Raw genomic sequence first — 10,222 nt, 5'->3', positions numbered from 1 at the left:
CAAATTTTTTTTTTTTTTTTTTTTTTGAGACGGAGTCTCACTCTGTCACCCAGGCTGGAGTGCAGTGGCCGGATCTCAGCTCACTGCAAGCTCCACCTCCCGGGTTTACTCCATTCTCCTGACTCAGCCTCCCGGGTAGCTGGGACCACAGGCGCCCGCCACCTCGCCCGGCTAGTTTTTTGTATTTTTTTAGTAGAGATGGGGTTTCACCGTGTTAGCCAGGATAGTCTCGATCTCCTGACCTCATGATCCACCTGTCTCAGCCTCCCAAAGTGCTGGGATTACAGGCTTGAGCCACCGTGCCCGGCCAACAAATTTCTTTAAAGGTATAAACTGCCAAGACTTATTAAAGAAACAAATGATAACCTGAACAGTCCTATGTTTATTTTAAAAATTGAATTCATAGCTTATTCTATGTAATAGTTCATATTTTAAATCAACTAATTAAAATATGTTGGCTTGCTCTTTAGATGAAGGATGGTAACTATCAGAATTACAGAGAGCATTAATACATAATACATAATTCTGTAATGCTTATTAAAAATTGAAGACAATATTTTAATTTTTTTTTACATTACCGGTATTATGCTTTATCTTGTAAGTTTTTTTGACTACAACCTATGATAAGAAATCATTATATACAGTACATATACATATATATGCTCACACACCAATAATTGCCACAAAAGCTTCATAAACCAGTATTTACCTTTATCATGAGCAGTGTATTCTGTTATTTTCTATTCTATTTCATTTTTCAAAAAAATGGTTAACATTTCGCTAGTGATTTTGTAACACCCTGTGCTATTAGCCTGAAAACTCTCTCCCTAGTGTCAGGCTCCATGCTACTCAGACCTGCCTTTCCCATCCTCTGCTGTTCTCTTCAAAGACTAGACATTAACAAGAAGTGCTGCTATTATTGTTTTTTCATTTGTTTGTTTAGTGAGAGGGTCTCATTCTGTTGCCCAGGCTGGATGGAGTTAGGTACAGTCATGGCTCACTGCAGCCTGGAACCCCTAGGCTCAAGCGATCCTCCCACCTCAGCCTCTTGAGTAGCTAGGACTACAGGTGCGCACCACCACACTCGGCTAATTTCTTTTTTTAAGTCTTTTAGAAATGGGAGTCTTGCTATGTTGCCAGGCTGGTCTTCAACTCCTGGCCTCAAGCGGTCCTCCTGCGTCAGCCTCCCAAAGCACTGAAATTATAGGCATGAGCCACTGTGCGCACTATTGCTTTTAGGAATTGTAAGCCAATGGGATGTGGGTTGAATATCTCAGTTTATGATCTCTGAAAATGAGACCAAATAAAGATTTAATTTTGACAGAGAGGGTCACTGAAACCTCATTCAGCCAACTCCAGATGCATGGTGTTCTGCAGAGCTAAAAAGATGAACTTGGTGCAAACATGGGAACAAAACAAAGCCCACATGCTTTCTGACACAAAGGAGAGTCTTTTCCTTGTCTCAGTCAAGAGTTGTATAAAGGGTTTACCAGGACTATAGTGGCTGTATGAAAATGGGGTGGCCCTCAGTTTGGGGCAGATGAAAGTCAGTCTTGGTCCTGGGGACATATCACCTAGCCATGCCAAGACTGCTTTCTCTATGAAAAGTAAAATCTTCAAGAAATGATGTTCCAAAATGTCTCTTCTTCTTCTTCTCCTTCTTCTTCTTCCTCTTCTGCTTCTTCTTCCTCCTCCTCTTCCTCTTTCTCTTCTTCTTCCTCTTCCTCCTCCTCCTCTTCCTCTTCTTCTTTTTTTTTTTTTTTTGAGACAGAGTCTCGCTCTGTCACCCAGGCTGGAGTGCAGTGGCATGATCTCGGCTCACTGCAACCTCCGCCTCCTGGGTTCAAGAGATTCTCCTGCCTCAGCCTCCTGAACAGCTGGGATTACAGGCACACACCACCACCATGCCTGGCTAATTTTTGTATTTTTGTAGAGATGGGGTTTCACCATATTGGTCAGGCTGGTCTTGAACTTCTGACCTCAAGTAATCCGCCTGCCTTGGCCTCCCAAACTGTTGGGATTACAGGTGTGAGCCACTACCCAGCCAGAAACATATGATTTTCTATTATTTTCCTGTGCTTTCAGAAAGACAGCATAGGCTTCTTTTTGCCAAACTCCAGCTAAAGTCATTGTCTATCGTGTTATATAATGTCTTCTATAACAGGACTCATGAAATAACTGACTCCTTAATTTCAGTCCTGGAAAAAGTTACTTCTCTTAAGAGATTTTTATGTTTTTATTCTGTTCTCCCCCACAACAATAAACAGCAAACAATAAATCCCAGGAGGATTTCCTCTTTTAAATACTGGGCTTCTCAAAGCAAAACGTTCAACTAGATTATTCATTTCAGGTAATTTATAACAGTTATTTCCCTGTTCGTGTCAACTATTTGCTTTGACTAATATGTGAAAGTATTTATTATCTCATTTGAAACTATATTGAATGTTGAAAATTACTTCAAATCCTTTCCTGGAAGGAAGTAGAAAAAAAAATCCTAAAGAAAAATAAGAAATGGTATTTAGGAAAATTGCTTCCAAGTCTAAGGATGGCCCAAAGGAACAGAGCCTAGGGACATCTCTGGCCATATCAGCTCCCTCCCAAGAAACCTGATGCACTGTGCTGCTAGATGTAATAAAACAACAAAATGATTTGAGCTTTCTCTTTTTTGGATCTGCCATGAATTCAGGTTTTTATGCTTAATGTCATCTCGGACACTTAAATACTGAATTTCCCAGGTTACCCCAAAGCTCCAGCAAAAGGAAAGGGGGAGCAGTACCTGCACAATGCTTCCATCCTTCACATCCTGGGTTCAGAGAAACCACAATTCTTCTTGATGAAGAATTGAAACCATTCCAGAATCCAACACAAAAACATATTCACTAATTCCTAGCTTCAGGATCTGAGGATGAGTAAAGGTATGTATACCTTTCTAAGGGGTGTCAGCCACACTGTAATAAAAACACAGCCAAAATTAAACAGGCTCAGGGGTTACTTTTCAGAATCAAGACTTAAAGACAGACATTCTAACCTGTTTTCTGATAGATTCAGAAGTCTTCATCAAGTTTAAAGTATCTTTAATGTTGATGACTATCGACATTAAAGATCCTCTTGCCTCTTTTCGATCCTTTCTAATTTAATCAACATTTAAGTACGAGGCACCGTTCTAGGTATTATGCAAGATACAAAGGTTACCAAGGGCTTGATTTTGACCCTTAAATTGTTATTAAAGGAGAAATGCAAATTGTAGCAGAAAAATTCCCATATACCCCTTAAGGATGAATAAAAATACCCCCTTAAACCTTAAGAAGATAAAAAAGCAAGGCCCTCTTCCCCTGCTGCTTTTGGAGTCTACCCTAGAGTGTCATTTCACCGCTCCATGCACAGTTGCCACAGGCTAATAAAGGCTTATGTGTCTGAAGAGTTACAATATTTTTTAATTTGATGAATAATTTCTAGTCTGTTTTTTTTTCTAGTGGGTTTTTTTTTTTTTTTTTACAGTTCCATTCTTAGACTGGACTTAGTACTAGTCCTCTTTTTCAGTTTCCTTAGACCAATAACTAAATCTTTTATAAACTATATTTTCATGTTTTATTGCCTGTATTTTGTTTTTATATGTATCATTAATTCTTAAAAATTAAGATTTTGAATCCCTTTGAATATTTTTTAGGCTTCAAAGATCTTGATGAAGAAGTCTGAGTTGACTGCCATTTCTCTTATGTTGGTGGTAAGGCTGGCATGCAACGCACGCTGGTTTAGTGTGGGCAATGATCACCAAACACAAGAGCGATGGCTACCCCCACTTCACCTCATTCACAGACAGAACTGGAAGATTGGTCCTGGATGGCTGCCTGGTCCTGGATGCTTTTAGTGGTCTCTTGATCTGTGGAAAGTCTTGTTTTGGAACCAATGTTTCCATTGATATAGATGAGAAATGCCTCTTTCATATTTTTATAAGCAATTTAGAACCCAATAGATTTGGTTTGTGGGTCACTCCTGTGAGTACCAAAGGATTTCATGGTTGGAAGGTGTGCCTTTTCATCTTGGCAATGAGCAGCATTTAATGGAGAGGGCATGCCAGTATTTGATTTTTTTTTTTTGGTTCATTTCCAGGATCTGAGATGTATTCAAACCACCAGCTGTTTTATCAGGAAGGAACAAATCCAAGTTTTGACGTATTGTCAGTGTGCTGCATGCTGTATTTTCAAATTTCCTTAAGTGGTTTTAACATTAGATGATCAATTCTTCAGCACTGATGTGCTTTTGATAATATACAGTGAGATCTGGCCATGCATGGCTCTGAGAACTGTAGCTGGCATTACCACATCTCAAGCTTTCCGCCTGAACAGAAGAAGGAAGCACCGGGGACGCACACTTCCTCCTCAGGACTGCAGGGAGAGAGCCGTAGCACCAGCCTCTCACTATGGCAGCCACTCCCTCACCTGGAAGGGCGCTCCCTCCAATATTTTTATTTTTATTAACATGATAGGTTTTCTAATTTGATCTTGTAAAACTGCAGGTGCAAAATTGTGGGTGTATTCAATAGTGTCTAAAAGCATTCCCACCCTAAGCCTTCCGGGCATTCTTTGATTACTGTGTTCCATTGTTAAACAACCAGTTGTAAAGTCTAGCAGGCAAAGTTGTTAACCTAGTACATAACTCTCTATCTGTACTTAACTAATCCATTGATTTTTTTTTATATAATGAATATTGTTTTTATGATTATTTAAATGATATGTGCCCATTGTGGAAATTTACAAAGTCACAAAAAGATATAGAAAAAATCAAAATCTCAGCTGGGCGCGGTGGCTCACGCCTGTAATCCCAGCACTTTGGGAGGCCGAGGAGGGTGGATCACTAGGTTAGGAGATCGAGACCATCCTGGCTACACAGGTGAAACCTTGTCTCTACTAAAAATATAAAAAATTAGCGGGGCATAGTGGCGGGTGCCTGTAGTCCCAGCTACTCGGGAGGCTGAGGTGGGAGAATAGCGTGAATCCAGGAGGCAGAGCTTGCAGTGAGCGAAACCGCGACACTGCACTCCAGACTGGGTGACAAAGCAAGACTCCATCTCAAAAAAAAAAAAAAAGAAAAAATCAAAATGTCATTTCCCAGAGACAACCACAGTTAATATTTTGGCTTACTTACTGTTTCTTACCTATAGTTATACACATATATTTGAATTCATCATTATTTTTTGTTAAATCAAAGTAATATATGAACATGGCTAAACCTATATTTATTTTTTTCCAAATTCACATGATTTTTAGAACATTCTTTTTCTTTTAACTTTTTTTTAGATTCAAGGGCTACATGTGCAGGTTACCTGGGTATATTGCATGATGCTAAGGTTTGGGATGCAAATGAGTCCATCACCCAGGTACTGAGCATAGAACCCAACAGTTATTCAACTCTTGCCCCTTGCCCACCTTCGCCCCAAGAAGTCCTCAGTTTCTATTGTGCCATTTTTATATCTGTAAGTACTCAGTCTTTAGCTCCCACTTATAAATGAAAACGTGGTATTTGGTTTTCTGTTTCTGCATTAATTCCCTTAGAATAATGGCCTCCAGCTGCATCCATGTTGCTGCAAAGGATATGATTTCATTCTTTTTTATGGCTGCATGGTATTCCATGGTATATATGTATCACATTTTCTTTATCCAATTCACTATTGATGGGCACCTAGATTGATTCTGTGTCTTTGCTACTGTTAATAGTCCTGCAAAGAACATGCAAGTGCATGTGTCTGTTGGTAAACAGATTTGTTTCCTTTTGGATGTATACCCTAATGGGATTTCTCGGCTGATTGGTAGTTCCGAGTTCTTTGAGAAATCTCCAAACTGCTTTCTACACTGGCTGAACTAATTTACATTCCCACCAGCAATATATATGTGTTCCCTCTTCTCTGCAGTCTTGTCAAGCATCTGTTGTTTTTTGACTTTTTTTTTTTTTTTTTTTTTTTTGGTGTGTGTGTGTGTGGAGACAGAGTCTCGCTCTGTCACCTAGGCTGGAGTGCAGTGGCACAATCTCAGCTCACTGTAACCTCCCAGGTTCAAGTAGTCCTTGTGCCTCAGCCTCCCGAGTAGCTGGGACTACAGGCATGTGCCACTGTGCCTGGCTAATTTTTTGTATTTTTAGTAGAGTCAGGGTTTGCCATGTTGCCCAGGCTGGTCTCAAACTCCTGAGCTCGGGCAATCCACCCACTTCGGCCTCCTGAAGTGCTAGGATTACAGGCGTGAGCCACTGTGCCAGGCTGTTTTTTGACTTTTTTTTTTCTCTTGAGACGGAGTCTCTGTGTCACCAGGCTAGAGTGCAGTGGCGTGATCTCGGCTCACTGCAACCTCCGCCTCCCGGGTTCAAGTGATTCTCCTGCCTCAGCCTCCTGAGTAGCTGAGACTACAGGTGCTTGCCATCACGCCCGGCTAATTTTTGTATTTTTAGTACAGATGGGGTTTCACCATTTTGGCCAGGACTGTCTCGATCTCTTGACCTCATGATCTGCCTGCCTTGGCCTCCCAAAGTGCTGGGACTACAGGTGTGAGCCACTGCAGTTGACCTTGACTTTTTAATGATAGCCATACTGACTGGCATGAGATGGTATCTCATTGGGGTTTTGATTTGAATTTCTCTGATGATTAGTGATGTGGAGCATTTTTTCATGTTTGTTGGCCACTTGTGTGTCTTCTTTTGAGAAGCGTTTGTTCATGTCTTTTGCACATTTTTAAATGGGATTATTTGGTTTTTGTTTGTTCAACTGTTTACATTCCTTATAGATTCTGGATATTACACCATTGTTGGCTGCATAGTTTGTGAATATTTTGTCCCATTCTGTAGGTTGTCTGTTTACTCTGTTGATAGTTTCTTTTTCTGTGCAGAAGCTCTTTAGTTTAATTAGGTTCCACTTGTCAATTTTTGGTTTTGTTGCAATTGCTTTTGAAGACTTAGTCATCATAAATTCTTTCCCAAGGCTGATGTCTAGAATGGTGTTTCCTATGCTTTTTTCTAGGATTCTTATAGTTTGAGGTCTTACATTTAAATCTTAATCTATCTTGAGTTAATTTTTGTATATGGTAAAAGGTAGGGGTCCAGTTTCATTCTGCATGTAGCTAGCCCGCTATCCCAGCACCATTTACTAAATAGGAAGTCTTTTCCCTATTGCTTATTTTGGTCAGCTTTATTGAAGATCTGATGGTTGTGGCTTTATTTCTAGGTTTCCTATGCTATTCAATTGGTCTATGTGTCTGTTTTTGTACCAGTACCATGCTGTTTTCTTTACCTAATCCTTATAGTGTAGTTTGAAGATGGGCAATCTGATGCCTCCAGTTTTGTTCTTTCTGCTTAGGATTGCTATGGTTATTTGGGGTCTGTTTTGGTTCCTTGTGAATTTTAGAATAGTTTTTTCTGTTCTGCAAAAAGATGTTGGTAGTTTGATAGGAATAGTGGTGAATTTGTATATTGCTTTGGGCACTACAGCTATTTTAATGATACTGATTCTTCCAATTCATTAGAAATGAAGTGTTTTTCAATTTGTTTATGTCACGTTTTACATCTTTCAGCAGTGTTTTCTAGTTCTCCTTGTAGAGATCTTTCACCTCCTTGGTTAGATGTGTCCCTAGGTATTTCATTTTGTGTGTGTGGCTATTTTAAATGGGATTGCATTCTTCATCTGGCTCTCAGCTTGAACGTGACTGGTATATACAAATGCTATTTATTTTGTACATTGATTTTGTATCCTGAAGCTTTACTGAAGTTGTTTATCAGTTCCAGGAGCCTTTTGGCAGAATCTTCAGGGTTTTCTAGCTATAGGATCACATTTTCCATAAAGAGAAATGGTTCGACTTCTTTTCCCATTTGAATGCCTTTTATCTTTCTCTTGCCTTATTGCTCTGGCTAGAACTTCTAGTACTACTTGAAATAGAAGTGATGACAGTGGGCATTCTTATCTTGTTAAGTGGAATGCTTTCAGTTTTTGCCTGTTCAGTATGACAGTGTTTAGAACACTCTTGTATTGTTTTAACATACTCTTGTGACCTTTTGTGAGCTTTGACTTTACTGAAAAGAAATATACTTGTAAAAACTTAAGCAACACAGATAAATACAAAAAGGAATATTATTATATCACTGTAATTTAGAAGTAATGTTTAGTAACACCAGATGAGCATCACATCTAGAACTTCTTGATGGACAGAGGGATCAGTGAATTGAAATATTTAGATGCATAGAGGAAAGGTAGATAGAAAGAATTTTATAAAATGCTTATTGGCTTATTATCTAATAAGCCACTTAAAATAAAAGGTATTACATGCAATTTTACTTGAATTTAATAGAAGGTAAGAAATTAAAGTAAAATAGAAGAAACTGCTAAACCTCAGATGTTTCTCTTTCAAATTTTTATTTATTTCTTATTTTCTAATGCCCTCTAGTGTTCCTACGATGTTCCTTTTTTAAACACTTTTTTTTGAGACAGAGCCTTACTCTGTCGCCCAGGCTGGAATGCAGTGGCGTGATCTCGGCTCATTGCAACCTCCTCCTCCTGGGTTCATATAATTCTCCTGCCTCAGCCTCCCAAGTAGCTGGGACTACAGGACCATGCCACCATACCTGGCTAATTTTTTGTATTTTTAGTAGAGATGGGGTTTCACCATGTTGACCAGGCTGGTCTTGAACTCCTACACGAAATTGAGAGGAAGGTACAGACATTTCCTATGGACTCTCTAACCCCACACATGCATTGTATCCCCCAATATTAACATCCCCACCAGAAAAAAGTGGTTCTTTTTTTCACCACTACATATTTTCACCACTACATAATTAATAAAAGATTATTCGAAAGTTAAAAAGGAATGATCATGAGGGATATTCTGTGACCTAGGTGTTTCCGTTTTAGACCATATTGACTAATTTCCTTCAGTAAAAGACAAGGACATTAACACTCTTATACTTTTTTCTATTTCCCTTCTCCAATTTTTTGTTACTTATTTTTACTCTGTCAATTTAAAAACATTTATATTCCCACTGTAATTATAATTCTCATATTTAAATAGATTAAATGCTTGTTAACATATTTTTGCCATATCCCATTTATTCTAGGCAATTTTATTTTATTTTATTTTATTTTATTTATTTATTGAGACGGAGTTTCGCTCTTGTTGTCTAGGCTGGAGTGCAATGGCACAATCTCAGTTCACTGCAATCTCCGCCTCCCGGGTTCAAGCGATTCTCCTGTGTCAGCCTCCTGATTAGCTGGGACTACAGGCATGTACCATCACGCCCGGCTAAGTTTGTATTTTTAGTAAAGACACGGTTTCTCCATGTTGGTTAGGCTGGTCTCGAACTCCTGACCTCAGATGATCCACCTGCCTTAGCCTCCCAAAGTGCTGGGGTTACAGACGTGAGCCACCATGCCTGGCCCACAATTTTAAAAAATTCATCTCCTGGCTGGCTGATTTCATTGCTATGTAGTTTTTTGTTTGTTTGTTTGTTTTTTTGTTTTGTTGAGACGGAGTCTCACTCTGTCACCAGGCTGGGGTGCAGTGGTGCAATCTTGGCTCACTGCAACCTCCGCCTCCTGGGTTCAAGTGATTCTCCTGCCTCAGCCTCCTGAGTAGCTGGGACTAAAGGTGCTGGCCACCACGCCCGGCTAATTTTTGTATTTTTAGTACAGATGGGGTTTCACCATTTTGGCCAGGATTGTCTTGATCTCTTGACCTCGTGATCCACCCGCCTCGGCCTCCCAAAGTGCTGGGATTACAGGCTTGAGCCACCGTGCCCAGTCCATAGATATGTAGCTTTTTAAAGTTCATTTTTATATGTGTTGCTTGGCTTGTTCAAGGTTCAATTCTTAAGAGGTGAGCATGTTAGGAAAATTTCAGGTTCTGAACACCTGAAAATATTTTTATTTACTTTTGCATTTTATTGTCTAGCTGAATGTGTTACTCTACATTGGAAATAATTTTCCCTCAAACTTTTGATGCCATTGGACCATTGCCTTCTAGTTTCCAGTATTGCTGTTGAGTTATCCAATGCTTTTCTGATTCTTCAGCTTTGTATGACATTTTTATCACAAAAGCATATAGGGTTTTTATTTTTTGCCACTGTTGTAGAATTTCGCAATAATTGAATTCCTTTTCATCCACTGTGGTGGATGCTCAATTTAGAATTTAGACTTATATGCTGGGAAATTTTCTTGAGTCAATCTCTTGATAACATCCTTGACTCTGTTTTT

At 39.3% G+C, this 10,222-nt stretch overlaps 1 pseudogene; it reads right to left on the bottom strand.

Moving 5' to 3' along the window:
* Positions 1 to 3,790: 3,790 nt before the first annotated feature.
* LOC111543259 lies at positions 3,791 to 4,316 on the bottom strand (annotated as a pseudogene).
* Between the last annotated feature and the right edge of the window lie 5,906 nt (positions 4,317 to 10,222).

The sequence above is a fragment of the Piliocolobus tephrosceles genome, chromosome 14 (genome assembly GCF_002776525.5).
Source record: "Piliocolobus tephrosceles isolate RC106 chromosome 14, ASM277652v3, whole genome shotgun sequence".
NCBI classification, from domain to species: domain Eukaryota; kingdom Metazoa; phylum Chordata; class Mammalia; order Primates; family Cercopithecidae; genus Piliocolobus; species Piliocolobus tephrosceles.
Note: the sequence above shows the minus strand (reverse complement) of the source record. Positions and strands in the feature narration are given on the sequence as shown.